General features: G+C 48.3%; 1 long non-coding RNA gene across 1 annotated transcript; it reads left to right on the plus strand.

Annotated features, from left to right (window-relative positions):
* Nucleotides 1-7,336: 7,336 nt before the first annotated feature.
* LOC140597666 (uncharacterized) lies at nt 7,337-9,463 on the plus strand. The gene is made up of 3 exons (XR_011999480.1): nt 7,337-7,708; nt 7,838-8,094; nt 8,494-9,463. It is a non-coding gene; the product is annotated as an uncharacterized lncRNA (long non-coding RNA).
* The last annotated feature ends 6,186 nt before the right edge of the window (nt 9,464-15,649 follow it).

Below are 15,649 nucleotides of genomic sequence, written 5' to 3' on the forward strand. Positions count from 1 at the left end.
TGCCTATAATGTGCTAGCTTTTGTGTCTTTAAAATGGTGGAAATTAAAGATATACTTACATTTAAAAAAAATCTTGAGGAAAACAATAATAATGGTTTTCAACATCGGATAGAAGGCGAGTGATGTGGGACAATGTGGGATAGAGATTTTTCACTTTTTAGATACATTTTTTTCTATTTTTTGAACCACTAAAGTTTTTCAAAATGAAAATCTTGAAAAATGATTTTACAAAGCTTCTGTGTCTGGAAAGATGGAATGGATATACTTTCCTCTCTTCTTCCAAGTAGAACACAAACTCCTGGGCATTGTTGTATATAAAACAAACACAAGATGACTGTAAGGTGGAGGAAGAGAAGCCTCAGGACCTGAAGAACAGCACAGCAACACTTCCCCGGTTCCTTTTATTTCTCACATCCCACGCTGGATATTGGAGAAACTGCAACCCAGAAACACCACCTGATACAGAAGGGAAAAAAAGGCCCTAAAAAATGCTTGCTTCCTCTGGCCAGAGAAAGTGACAGGACAGGCCAGTCCACTTTTAGACACTAACCATTCTACCCCAGCCAAACACCACTGAAAAGCCTGTGGCCTCACCCCACCATCCTAGCAAAGCCTGAAAGAGGAGACAGGCTGTAGGAAGACACCTCCACCACCCAGCGGTAGAGCCAAAGACGGCCAAGGTGGGAAGTTAAGATCTTCCTCTCCTGGGGGTAAAATCAGTGGAGATCACAAAGTCCTGTAGTGCTGAGGCACCCCTCTTCCTCCTTGTCAGGTGATATCAGGAGGCTAGTGGAGCCCAGGAGGCCCAGGAGGCCAAGAGAAGCTAAACTTCTGCACCCACCTGGCAGTAATAAGTGGGCACCCACCTTCACCTAGTGTCACAGAAGGCCTGCTGAAATATAAGATTTAAATAAGATCCAGAGTCTTATAATGTAACACCCAAGATGCCCATGTTTCAATCAAAATTTATTCATCACATCAAACACCAGAAACACCTCAAACTGAATGAGAAAAGATAATCAAAAGACACTAACACTGGGATGCATAGATGTTAGAAAGTTTCTCTTAGCAATTAGGTAATTGTTGATAAGTTAGGCTTAAGTTGGCCATTTTATTTTTTGTTTTCTCTTTGTTCTCTCAATTTTTTTGTTTCTGTATTTTCTTTTTCCTAATTTTCTATAAGTTCCCATATGTTTTAGAATATCATTTGGAGGGATGCCTGGGTGGCTCAGTGGTTAAGCATCTGCCTTAAGCTCAGGGCATGATCCTCGAGTCCCGGGATTGAGTCCTGCATCAGGCTTCTTGCGTGGATCCTGCTTCTCCCTCTGCCTATGTGTCTGCCTCTCTCTCTCTGTGTGTCTCTCATGAGTAAATAAATAATTTTAAAAGAATATCATTTGGATTTGTCTATAGTTTTTGAGTATATTTTTGCACAGCTTTTTTTAGTGTCTGCCCTATGTATCACACTACATTTATATAATTTACCAAGGTATTACATTATGTATGTATAACCTGTGTTGATATTTTACCAGTTTGCATTATGTGTAGAAACCTTACCCTTTCCCATTTATAATAGAACAATGATAATAATAAATAAGATGGCAGAAATCAATGAATTGAAAACAGAAAAAATAACGGAGAAAATCAATGAAACAAGAAGATGATTCTCTGAAAAGATCAATAAAATTGACAAATGTCTAGCAGGACTGACACAGAAAAAAAGAGAAAAGACACAAATTCTTAACATCAGGAACAAAACAGGGATATTATTACATTCCCTGCAGACATCAAAGAGACAATAAGGGAATACTATGTGCAATTCTACACGCAAGTTTGACAAGGTAGATGAAATCAATCAATTCCTGAGAAAGTACAAATTGCCACTCACCCAATATGAATTTGATCTTGTGAATAAACCTATAACTATTAAGGTAACTGAATATGTAGTCTAAAACGTCCTGAAAAAGGAATCTCCAAGTTTACATATTTCTGCTTAAGAACTATACCAAACTTTTAAAGAATTAATGCTAATTATACATGATTTCTCTGGAAGGTAAAAGAATGAAGCTAGACTTATTCTTGATACCAAAAATCAAAGATAGCATAAAAAAAAACCCTACAAATTGATATCCCTTATAAATATAGGTGCAAAAAATCTTTTTTTAAATACAAAAAATATGTTCAAAATATTAGCAAGTAGAATTCAGCAATATATAAAAATACTTATATACCATCACCAAGTGGAGATTACTCTAAGGTTGCAAACCTGACCCAATATTTTAAAATCAATCAGTGGAATTCACCATATTAACAAGCTAAAGAAAAAAAATCACATGATTATAAAATTGAAGTACAAAAAGCCCTTGAAATTCAACATCCAATCATGATACTTTTAGGAAACTAGAACCAGAGAGGAACTTCCTCAAGATGATAAAGAACATCTATTAAAAAAAAAAAACCTACAGCTGACATGCTAAGTGGCAAAAGACTGAGTGTTTCTCCCTAAGATCAGGAGCAAGAAAACAATGTCCATTCTCACCACTGCTACTCATTTGGTACTGGAAGTTCTAGACAATGCAATAAGATAAGAAAAGGAAATAAAAGGCATACATATCAGAAAGAAAGAAAGAAAATGTCCCTATTTGCAGATGACATTATGATCTATATAAAAAAAAATCCCAAGGAATCTATAAAAAAAATCTAGAACTAGTAAGCAAAATCAGCAAGTCACAGGATACAAGAATTAATCATATTTCCATTTATTAGCAATAAACGTGTGAAAACCATAATTAACAATCCACTCATGAAACAAGATTAACAATTTACAATCACCCATGAAAGGTAAAATACTCAGATATAAATCTAACAAAACATGTGCAAGAGTTGTATGCTGAGAGCTAAAAATGAAAGAAGTCAAAGAATATCTAAATAAATGAAGTGTTCATGGATTGCAAGACTTAATATAGTAAGAATGTCAGTTCCCCTAAAATTGATATAGAGACTTAATGCAATTTCTATTAAAATTCCAGAAAGATTTAGACAAGATTCTTCCAAAACTTATGTGGGAGGGCAAAGGAACTAGAGGAGCCAAAACAACTCTGAAGAGGAATAGAGTGGGAGGAATCATTCTATCCAGTTTCAAGACTTAAATTATACTGCCGCAGTAATAAAACTGGGGGGTATTGGTGGAGGGATCAGCAGGAGAAAACAGAGAACCCAGAAATAGACTCACATATGATTATCAGCTTATTGTTAATTGAGATATTATAAATTGAAATAGATTTGACATATAACATTGTATAAATCTAAGATGTACAACAGACTGATTTGATACATTTATATATTGTAATATGATTGCCATTATAGTGATAGCACCTCTATCACATCACATAATTATCATTTCATTTTTTTTATTTTTTTTTTATCATTTCATTTTTATGGTGAGAATAGATCTAGTCTCTTCAGAGGTTTGATGATTGTAATACAGTATTGTTGTCTACATACATTAGATCTTCCAGGACTTGCTTATCTACCAGTTCCAGGTTTGCACCCCAAACAACATCTCTCTTATTCCCCCAGCCCTCAGCTCCTGCAACCACCATTTTACTGTTTTATAAGTTTGGCTTTTTAAGGTTCTACATATCAGTGATATACACAGTATTTGTCTTCCTCTGTCTGGCTTATCTTAGTATAATGTCTTCAAGATTCATCCATGTTGTCATAAATAGCCAAATAATTTTTTACAAACATACAAAAGCAATTCAGTGGAGGAAGAATGGTCTTTTCGATGAATGATGCTGGAGCAATAGGATATCTATATGCAAAAAACAAACAAGAAATTTGATCTAAACCTCACACTTTATACAAAAATATACTCAAAATGGAGCACAGGTTTAAATGTAAGACATAAAACCATAAAAAATTTAGAAGATTACATAGAAGAAAATTTTGGAGACTTGGGGCTTAGTGTTGAGTTCTTAGATGTAACACCAAAAGCATGTTTCAATCCATAAAAGAAAAAAATCCATAAATGGACTTCATAAAAATTAAAAACTTTTGCTACACAATAGACCCTGTTAAGGCGATGTTAAGACAATCTACAGACTAGGAGAAAATATTTGCCAATCATGCATCTGACAAAGGACTCTTGTCTCAATACATCAAGAACTCTCAAAACTCAACAGTGAAAAAATAAACAATCCAATTAGAAAACAGACAAAAGACTTGAGCAGACATTTTCACCAATGGCAAATAAGTACATGAAAATATGTTCAACAATACTAGTCATTAGGGAAATGCAAATTAAAACCATGATGAGATATTGCTACACAGCTCTTAGAATAGCTAAAATTAAAAATAGTGACAATACCAAATGTTGGCAAGGATGCAAAGAAACTGGATTCTCATATATTGCCAGCAGGAATGTACATGGTAAGCCACTCTGGAAAATAGCTCTGCAATTTCTTCTAAAAACTAAACATATACTCAACAGCAATTGCACTTGAGGCATTTATCCTGGAGAAATAAAAATTTATGTCTACATAAAAACCTGTACATGATTTCATAGCAGCTTCATTTTTGGTAGCCAAAACTGAAAACAACCCAGATGCCCCTCAGCAGATTAACCGTGATAACATCCATGGACTATCCAGCAATAAAAAGGAATCACAGAGAACTGAACTTCTGATACATGCAACAACTTGGATGGATCTCAATATTTTTTCTAAGTGAAAAGAAAAATAGTCTCAAAAGGCCACATACTGTATGATTCCATTGCATAAAATTCTGGAAATGACAACATTGTAGAGATGGAAAATATTAAAGGTTGTCAATGGTTAAGAATACTGGGAGAAAAAAAGGATACTGGGAGAGAGAGAGAGAGAGAGAGAGAGAGAGAGAGATGGGTGTAAATATAAAGGGGTAGCTCCAGGGAGATCTTAGTAGTACCGGAGTACTTCTGTATCTTGATTGCAGTGGTGGTTTCAAGAATCCACACACGCCGGGAATGCGTACCCAGGACCTCTCTGTACTATCTTTGAACTTTCTATTAACCTATAATTATTTTAAAAGTTAAAAGGCTTCTTAAAAAAAAAAAAAAAGATTGTAGGCATCATTTTTTGTGTCTTCTCTACTACACTGTGATCCCTTCACCCCAAAGGCTTGAGGAAGGGAAGGGGTGGGCTGTGGGAGGGCTTCCTCTTGACTCTCCACACCGCCGAGTGCGTGGCAGGCCCTTACTAAATGTTTGTTGAGGGTAATAGTCCTGGTGTTACCGGGACACGGCTCTGGGTTGTTCTGCAGCCAGACCTTTCCAGGTCTGTCTGGCCTCTGGGAAGGAACCTTTGTCCAAGGACGGCAAGGAGATAGGAAGCCGGTGCCAGTGGCAGCCATCTCCTCGCCCACTAGGGGGCAGCAGAGGATGGAGAACGGTACCCAGCTCCGCGCTGAGCGGCCCGCTGCCTCTCCGCATCTCTGGGAAGGGCACAGGTCCCGCCCAGTGGTCCTCTGACCACCCAGAGAGCTGAGGTTGCAAAACCAGCTTGAGCAGTCCCGGAGCCTGATAAAGAGGAGCACCCCCCCCCCATGCGAAGCCAAAGGTGGGATCTCCCGGCCTTGGCATTTAAGATGGGGAAAGAGCACAGAGAGGGCTCAGGGTGATCATTCCCTGCCTCTCCGTCTTTCGTGCCATCTGAGGTTCAGGAGCTCCTCTGCTCAGAGCACTTTGCTCCTCACCGTCAGGGACAGGGCTGCGCAACCAGCCTGAATCTCAGAGAAGAGACAGAAACCCCTGCCACCCACCCCCGAGGCATGCAGCATGCAGGATAGAGTTGTGCAGCTGCTCCCGAACTGGTATCAAGCTGCAGACCATGGACCTATTTGAAATGAGCTCATCGGTAGGGAAAATACCTTGAAACACTTCCAGAGACGGACTTGGAAGCTTAGGGCACCTGCTAAAGACATTTTCTAGATGATTCTTCAGGGCCAAAGGGAGGGAGGGCTTTCTAGGATGGAAGCCAATATTTCCCTCTTCTCACACTCTCTCTGGGCAAGAGAGAGCGTGAAAGCGGGTAAACCGCTCTGCCGCTTACTAGCTGTGTGTTTTTAAACAAAGTACTTTGCCTCTCCTGGCCCCAATCTTCTTGTCTGTATAGTGAGGGAAATAGTAGCTATCTTTCCAGGAGTTAGTCTGATGGTTAAATAAAGCAACTGAAGCGCCTCTCACGGCACCTGGCACCTGGCACGCCATCACTTAGCCTGCTCCTGCGCCCCCTGCGGTCTCTGGTACGTTCTGCACCTTGTACCGACTGCGGCTGCAGCGTCCTCCTTGGCCAGCGGGCGGCGGTGCGGGACCACCGTGCGGGTCTGCGGACAGCCAGGCTTTCCCGGGAACAGAATTCCGCAGCCTGAACAAGCGGCGGAATTGGAGCATCCGAGAAACTAGGTCTTAACCTGTGCCGGAGTTGCCCTCGCTCTGAGCCTCAGGTAGGCAGAGCAAAGGGCAGCAGGTGGGCGGGCGGGAATCAGGAAGTGAAAATGCTAAGAGATCCTCAGGCTGGGGGACCGGTGAGCACAGCCCAGATTCCTGCGCTGGCAGATTTAGAGACCCTACCCACTGTCTCATTCCGGAACCTTCCTATAACTAGAGGTGGGAGGGATAGAATACTCTTCAGGACGCCTCCTGGGCCCCTTCTGGTGCGATCTTGCCTAAGCTTCCCTATCTGATGTTTTGGACTGGGACACATTTAGAGATCTGGGCTAAGACACTCACAAACCTGGAAACTGCAGACAAGTAAGTTAAATTATCTTCGTTTATCTTTGTTTGCTGTTGTTTTGTTTTGTTTTTTAACTACCAATCCAGTTGTTTCAGTCCCTGTTAAAAATTCTCCAGCGGCTCTGCAATCACACCTGCTATATAAGCCAAAACACCGCACCATGACCTACAAAGCCAGGTCTGACCTTCCATTTCCTTCCTCCTCTCTCTCTGTCCTCCCTTGACAGGGAGGCTGTACCCCAGGCATTTCCCAGTCTGTGCCACTGCACTTCCAGTTCCCTCTGCCTGGGACTCTGTCCCTCCAGAAGTCTGCATGGCTCATTCCCTGCCTTCATTCAGACCTCCTCCTTCCCAGGGAGGCTCTCTCCAACCCAACATAATCTTTCATTACCAGCACCGAGGGCTGCTCTGCCTAACATCATACGATGTGCCCAGGTTTATCTATTTACTGGCTTTCTGTCCCAGGAGAATATGAGTGCCCAGAGGGCCAGGCTCTTGGCATCCTCTCTCCGTCAGTGGGAGCTCACTAAATATTTGTTGAATAAATTCATGACTTAATGAATTAATCTACAAAGTGTGGATGCTTAGGAAGAATCATGGTGGTGACAGCTCTTTGTAGATTTTACTCAGTGTATTAGTGTGCACCTATGCTGTGCCTACTGTACAGGCTTTTTTAGGCATCATCGTTATTACTCATGGTCATAAAGATAATAGGGTGGAAAATAAGTCTGATCTGGGCCCAAGTGCAGACCCTAGGCGCAGTCCATCCTCTTCCCATCTCTCTTCCCGTTCTTGGAGGCAGCCTCAATGCCGGCGGACAGCAAAGCGCTCTGGGCGCTGTATACTGAAGTTCCGAGGGGACGCGGGTGTTCCCTGCACCGTCCCCTGCCCCCGTTCAGACCTCTGGCCCTGAAGTCTCAGAGATGCAAGGAAGAGGTAAGAGATGCCCCTCTCCCTCTCTCCCCTCCCTCCCAGACTGTTGCACTCTCGTCCCTCTTCTCCCGAGAGAGCCGAGAGCCGAGAGCCGGGTCGCCCGGGATGATTCGTGCTTCGGTTCCGGTCCAGGGTGGCCCGAGCCTCCAGAGATTCCCAGCCAGGGTCGCAGGACAACGCGCCGGAAAACACGGGCCTGGAGCACCGCGCTCTCCCGGCGTCGGGCGGAAAGAGAAGAGCAAAAGGGGCCGGAGCGCGGCGGTCGTGACTATTGGCGAGACCCGGGAGGCAAAGCGCGTGGAGAGGGGACGCGTGGGAACCGCAGAGGATAGCGGAGAGCAGCCGGCTCCGGAACGTCTGACTGCGAGCCCCCGCGGTCGTGCGCGCTGGTAACAAGTGTGCAATTTTGTGTGCAACCGGCGTGTGCACGTGGGCACTTACAAGCTCCTGAGGAAGCTGGGTGCACACGGAGCTTCAGTGTTCACACAAAGAGCGCCTAGACGAGGAACATTTAAATGAGGGGGGGGCAGGAAACGGTTCCTAGGAGCCTGGGGAGGAGGATGGGGGATTAAAGGCGCGATCTCGGCGGGCTTCGGGGCGCTGCTGCTCGGCCGGAGGGACCTGCCGGGGAGAGCAGCGCGGGGAGGGAGATTGCCTGGGCCGGCTTCTCGCCTATTCTCCGCAGAACTTTTTCCCCCTCCCTCTTCCCTCGCGCTGCCTCTCTCGGGGCGGTCTCCAGGGACTGTCTCTCACATCCATTCTCCTTTCCTCCTTGATTTATGCTGCAGAGTGGAACGACCTTCCCTGACCTCATTTTCATGACGGCGCGAGCACACCCGGAGCCGGCTACGCACATTCCGGAGCAGGCGCGCGCCGACACTCACACACTCACACTGGCACACGCACACGCACACACACACACACACACACACGAGACCCGGGCTGCTGGACCCTGCCCATGCTTGAGTTCACACCAGCTCCGCCACTGTTCTGGGCACTGCCGGGGCTGTGGACGCTCAAAGAATAGATTCTCATTAGCATCTTGCTTTGAATATCATTTGCATTTTATTCATTTCATGTCAAAACGCTCAGAACTCTCCCCAGCCCTCACCTCTCCCCAGAGCTGGAGAGTCTGGGCCTCCAGCTCCCTGTGGGCCACGCGCTCGCCGGCTGCCCCCACCCTACCCAGCCTCGCGTGGCCAGAGCACCACCAACACCGGCACCCCCCGCAAGAGGAGCTAACCTCGCCTGCGCTCCTGGCAAGTTCCAGGCCCTGCGCTAAGGGTTCATAAGTGAATGACCTCACTCAGTCCTTGCAACCACCCAAAGAACTAAGCACTACGTTGTACCCATTTGAGACTCGAGGAAACTGAGGCACAAAGCCGACCTGCCCAAGGTCAAGGACCTCAAATCGAAGAAAGCAGAACTGAAATCCAAGGCGGCCAGACCCCGAAGCCGGAAAGCTTAACCGCTTCGCCGCCCGGCCTCGCGCAAGGTCAAAGCTAAGGTAACTGCGACAGGAGAAAGTGTGTTTTCCTAAGTGGGGAGGAAAGTCGCTCCCCGCCCCACCGCGACCCTTCGCCCACCCCGGCCGCCGGGGACCCGCGCGCATTCCCGGCGGGGGCTCGCAGCGCCCTGTCGTCGGGCCGCCCCCGGTCCTGACCCCTTCCCAGCGAGGGCTCGGCGGAGTCCGGCCGCCGCGCTCCCGAGGTCCTCTGTCGGCGCTGGCTAGTTAAGAAAAATAAACAACGTTCCAAATGGAGGCGATTCCTTTCAACCCAAGCCCCGCCGCCTGCCAGAGAAATGCAAACAGCGGGGGACCGCCCGAGTCCGCCCGGGCCCCCGCGCCCCAGCCGCGGGTGGGAGGGCCGGGCCGCGGTAACCCGAGCCGCCGCGCCGGCTCCCCGCGCGCTGCCCTCCGCCTGCCCCTTCGCCCCTGACCCCGCCGGCGGCGCGCGGGGCCCGCGTCCGCCTTCCCCCGCGCCCCCCACCGGGCCAGCCCCCCCCGCAGCCCCAGAGCGCCCCCGGGGAGCCCCGTCCCTTTCCGAGCCCTCGCGGCCACATGGCTCCTATGGGCTTCGCTCCCCTGCGGCTGCCGCGCGCCAGGCCTCAGTCTTGGGATCATTAAACACCGAGACAAAATGGCAAGGGGTGTCGGGCCCCCGCCTGGCAAACTCCTGCCCAGTGAGTGGATGGGGGCCCGGGTGGGGGTGGGGGGTGGGGGTGGGGGGCGGTGCTGCTTCCAGAGGGTCCCCTTGCGTCCTGCGGTGCGCGGCCCGGGAAGCTAGGGGCGCCGCAGCGCAGGGCGGCCACCGCGGGCCCCACGAAGCCCCAGGGTAGTGTGCTGGGGTCCAAGCGGCCCAACCAGGTGAGCACCGCTTCTCTCCAGAGGCCTCGTCCTCCCCAGGTCTTCTGTGGCCGAGAAAACCTGCGTCCCGGGCCACCAGGGGGAGCCGACGGGCGAGTGAGGATGACCCGGTTCGCGTCCAAACCCCACTTCTGGGTTACGCAGCCGAGTGTGCGGTACGCGCAGGACGCGACAGCGCCAACCTCGTTTCTCCTGCTGCGCGGATGACTCTGGGGAGTCGCTGCGGCTGCGTGCGCGTGCAAGCAGCCCCCTGCCCCCGGGACCGAGATCCGAGGAAATCCCGGGACCCCGGCTCTGTAGCCCGCATCAACTTGAGAAGGAGTCGCTACGTCCGGTGGCCTGGCGACCCCGCGGGTCAGAGCGGCCGGGGGTTCGCCCGGGCCTCACCTCTGGCTGGCCCCGTTCGAGGGGCCTGGAGCTTGGCGCCTGGAGTGTAGGGGAGGAGCCGTGGCACACCCGCTTCCTCCGAATTCCTTCACTGCAAAGCTGGGCGGTGCAGGGAGCTGCCGGGAAGGCCCCCGAGTCAAGCTCTCACCAGCTTCGCGAGAGTCGGGGACGAGGCGAAGACGGGGACCCCAATGCCCTGAGGCCCCGTCTAGCCCCGGCTCCTTTTCTCGGGACAGGCATGTTGATCTGTCCGTCTGTCTTTAGTGCTTCCCTGCCTCGGCTATTCAGCTCCGACCACCGACTGCGTTTGCAGCCGAGCGCTCTCCTGGGAGCTGTACTCACGCACGTGCGCACTCACGCGCGCACACACTTGCCACACTTGCAAGTAGGCGCCCTGGGTCCCTCTCGCTGCTGCGCCCGCAGCTCCGTGGCTGCCGGGGCTCAAACCCCTCCGGAGCTCCTGGCCTTGACTTTACCCCAAATCTCTCGACCTGAACGGCAATCGGTACTCTTTAAAAGAGTGTGGGACCGCTCGCGTGCATCCTCCACCCGCCTCCCCAAACACACGTGTATACACCGCATCAGATTTCCTTTCTCGAACTTTCTTGAAGGAAGGAGATTTAAATCAAGTCCCCTTTCCTTGACGATTTCCTATCCGGGCTCCTAATGGCTATTTTTCTCCCATTGTAGTGAAGAGAGGGGAAAAGTTTGCTTGGGGCAGGGGAGCTAAAGTGGACATGAACCTCACCACCTCCATCTCTCCCCTAGTTCAGTCCCTTTCCACCAGCTGAAACCGAGCGATTCTTCCAGCAAGGAATCCGTTTATTTGGGGTCCTTCAAAAAGGCTCCCTTTGGAGATGGGCGGTCTATCTGCGCTGCCTGGGTCCCTCCGCACCCGCAACCCTCGCTCCTCCCGGCCCCTGCAGTGCAGACGCTGACTTCAAGAGCCCCCAGGGAGCGGGTTTGAAAGCCCAACACCCGGTTCCTGGGGAAACGTTTGACGGGTCAGCCCCCCTGCTCTCTCCTCCTTTCCCCCCTCCTCTCAGGCCGGTCCCCCTCTCCCACCCTACCCAGACCCTCGCGTGGGATTCCGACACGGATCCAGGGGCGAAGACGCGGCTGACAGTTAAATTGCAATGTAGGCCGAGGGGGGGAAAAGGGACCGTGTCTCTTTAACGGGCCCTGCAGACAAAGCGTCTCCCCTCGGAGCGAGCGGAGTCGGGCGCAGCCGCGCGCAGACCTGTCAGCGCGTCTCCCGCGCTTGGGAGAGAGTTTGCAAAGTCATAATTATATCTCTTAACCTGTCTTGCTCTCTGCAGAAGAAGGTCCCATTATATTGAAATGAGATTATTAGCCATCAAATACTTTCTTTCTCGGGAGTTGTTTTTTTTTTTTTTTTTTTTTTAAATTCAAATACCTTAACGACTTGGCAATTGCATTTTGATCAGATTTAGTTGGCGCCCCAGCCCGGCGCGGGAGCCGGGGCGGGAAGGCAGATGGTTGGGGAGGGAAGTGGGGGGGGGGGGGCGGTGGGACGAGAAGAGTTTGCAAAGAGGAGCAACCTCTCTTTCATCCTTCCCTTTTGTCTCCACTCTCCGATGGGGACCAGTAGGTCTGGGGAGGGAGTGGGAGGTACGGGGAAGTGGGCGCAAGGTGGGGTATGTCTTCTCCCCCTCCCGGATTGCTTAAACCGCTTCTTTGAAAATGGACCGTGAATTTCGGGTGGGCAAGGGCCAGGCTAAGTAAGTTTGAGGGCTGCGAGAATAGGGGTGGGTCTGGGGCACCAGGTAAGGACTGAGACTGGAGCTGGCAGTAGTACGGGCTTAGCTGTTTCCGCTCAGGTTGGCTCAGGGCTCCTGCCAGGTTCCTGGTGGATGGAATTTCAGTCTGTAATAAATGGGTTTTGCTCTACGCCCAAGGTCTGTCTGGTTTTACCGAAGATTGTGAGCCCCTCGAGGGGGAAGCCCATCTTGTTTCCAGACTCTGGAACCCCGTCCCTACTGCCAGCAGAGCCTTCCCCCCAATCCTCTCCCTGGACCTGGGGGAGGGGGGGTAGGGGGATTGGGGGTGGGGAGGAGGCTGTGAGGTGGAAGATTTTCCAGACTCTAATTGTAAAGCCCCTCACTTTGACTTCCCCTGGTGGGAGAAGCAGCCAGGCTTCTGTTTTCCTTGGCTTCAGCCCAGGCTCAAAGAAAATGTAAGGAGCAAGACAGCTCACCAGTCCCGCCTCCCCCACATACACATACTCTCATGCTTCACATACAATCCTAGTGGGTCCTATCCTGCATCTAGTTCCACTCCATCATCTTCCAGATGAGCATCTCTTTTCAGGTACTCAAAAGGCAAAATGGGGTCCAGAGTCCAGAAACCTGGCTTCTAGACTAGGCTAGAACCATCCCACCTTGGACAAGGTAACCCCTGTTTCTGAGCCTCAGTCTCTCCCTGTGCGTAGGAAAGTCTTATACTTGGGATCTGTATGGATGGTCCCCTTCATCTTTGACATTACTTTCCTATAAAGACAGTTCTTGGTACAGTGGCCATCTAGAAGATTCTAGAGAGGCTATGCCACTCCTCTCCTCTCATCTTTTCAGAAAAGCAGCCGGGGGAGGTGAGGGGAGTCCACTATGGCTCTAAAAGTCTCCAAATACAAAAACTTTGGGAAAATCTCAGTGTCTACTGAAGCTGAAGCATGCATACCTATGAGCCACAGGTAGACATTGCCCCATAGGTGGGTATTGTCCCAACAGAAATGCATACTGTGTTCACCAAGGGACATACACAATAATGTTTACAGCAGTACTCTTCACCATAGCTCCAAACTGGAAACTACCAAGTCCATTATCAATAGAATGAATAAGTCAGCTAGCATACAACAGAATATTACAGAGAAAAGAAAAAGAACAAATTATTGTTATGTGCAACAACATGGATGATTCTCACAGACAATATCGGACAAAAGAAACTAGACACAAAGGAGTACATATTCCACGTTTCCATTTATTAAGAGTTCAAGAAGAGGCAGAAGGAATCTATGCTATCAGAAGGAAAGATGGTAGTTACTTTAAGAGAGGATGAGGGGAAGGGAGTATGAGGGAAGCTTCTGGGCTAATGGTGATCTGATTTTTTATTTTATTTTATTTTATTTTATTTTATTTTATTTTATTTTATTTTATTTTATTTTATTATTTTGAGAGAGAGAAAACACAGAGAGGGGGAGAAGCAGACTCTCCGCTGAGCAGGGAGCCTGAGGAGATGTGGGGCTTGATTCCAGGATCCTGGGATCATGATCGGAGCTGAAGGCAGACATTTAACTGACTCAGCCACCCAGGCCCCCTTGGTGACCTGATTCTTGATCAGGTTATACAGGTGTGTTCAGTTTGTGAAAGTTCACTGAGATATGCACCTATGCTAAATGCATTTTGTGAATATATGTTTAAGCCTCAGAGTGAGATTTTTCTTCCCTTCAATCATTAGTTTCACCCACACACACTCCTGTTCTAATGCCTCAAAGCCCACAATAGCAGGAAGTCAGTCACTAATGTCATACTGGACCCTCCTGCCCTGTGCTCAGCACTGTGGAGCATCCACAAATGCCCTCAAAGTGTTTTTGGTCTGGAAGTAGATGAACATAAGGGAAACAATTGAGGAGATATCCAGTGGGACAGAGTGGGTAGTTTATGATCCTGTGAGCCAGACAGCCTAGTTTTTTTGTTTGTTTGTTTGTTTGTTTGTTTGTTTGTTTTTTGACAGCCTAGTTTTGAATTCTCAATCTACCACTTACCAACTGTGTGACCTTGGACAAGTGATTTCACCTCTCTGGGTAGTATTTGAAATATGGAGAGGACCATACATCTACTTACTCACAAGGCTGTTGTAAGGATTCCGTCAGATAATTTGTGCAACAGCATGGGGTAGGTGCTATGTGAATGCTGGGCACAATTGTTACCTGTCATGGTGGCAGCTCTGGCTCACGCTGACTCAGAGTTCAGAAGAGAAGGGTTGAGTATAAGTCGGAGAGGAAAGGCTGGCTGAGGAACAAACAACTTGAGCTGGGGAGAGGTTGATGAAAAGAGGGCCTTAGAAAGATCATCTGGAGCAGTGGTTCTCAACCAGGAACAATCTTGCCCTCTGGGGGCCATTTAGCATTGTCTGAAGACATTTTTGGTTATCATAACTCAGAGTGCAGTGGTGCTATGAGCATCTAGTAGCTAGAGGTCAGGGATGCTGCTGAACATCCTACAATGCACAGGGTAACCCCCACAAGAAAGAAGTGTCTGGTGCAAAATGTCAGTGATGCCAAGGTTGAGAATTCTTGATCTAGAGGATAAAGAGGATTTGGTGGCAAAAGAAAGGCATTTCAGGAGGGAGAAGGGTATGTTCTGGAAGACCTATATGAACTGAGAGGAGGTGGCATTGGGGAGTGCCCAGAGGTGTCCATGTTCTGGTGTTCATCCCTCAGGCTTCAAGTTCCTCCTTTACCTCGCTGATTTCAGAACTTGCTGGGGGTTTAGAAGGCTCATCCTGGACCTGGTTTCTTTGCTGCTCTCAGGAGAGACTTCAATAAAGCAAAGCAGATTCCTTCGAGATTTGCAAGGCTATAAGCATCACATCTGCACTGCAACCACAATTGGAGGAAATCTCTAAGGCCTAAGGGACTCATGGGGAGGGGTTTGTCCACTGCCATGGAATGCATCTGGGAAGGCTGGGACTAGACCCTAGAGCTCTGTCATTAACATACAGCGAGTCAGGGAAGAAAGAATTGCAGATATTGATAAACAACCTAGAAGGGAAAACATGACACTTTTTAAAAGTCAAAAGGGAAGTTGGCACTGAACTTTGGAAGTGCCTAAGAGAACTATGTGATTCTCTAGTGGCAAGTATAATTCCAGGCCCCAGAACCATGATTCATAGTCATAGGGTTCAAGAAAAGAGGAAATTGACATTGATTGATCAAAAAAACTTCTTGCCTGAAGCAATTTCTCTATTCCAGGCACTATTCTAAACACTAGGGACACAGCATGGAACAGAGACAAAGCAAACCCTCACGGGGCATATATACAATGGGAGGAGAATGATAAATAGAATATAATGTAACACCAGACATTTAATTGAGCATCTACTATGGGGTTGTTACTTATAAATATCCTCAATTTCACAAGAAACTTTAAGATAGAAATTCCTTTCTCCAG

The sequence above is a fragment of the Vulpes vulpes genome, chromosome 1 (genome assembly GCF_048418805.1).
Source record: "Vulpes vulpes isolate BD-2025 chromosome 1, VulVul3, whole genome shotgun sequence".
Lineage (NCBI taxonomy): Eukaryota > Metazoa > Chordata > Mammalia > Carnivora > Canidae > Vulpes > Vulpes vulpes.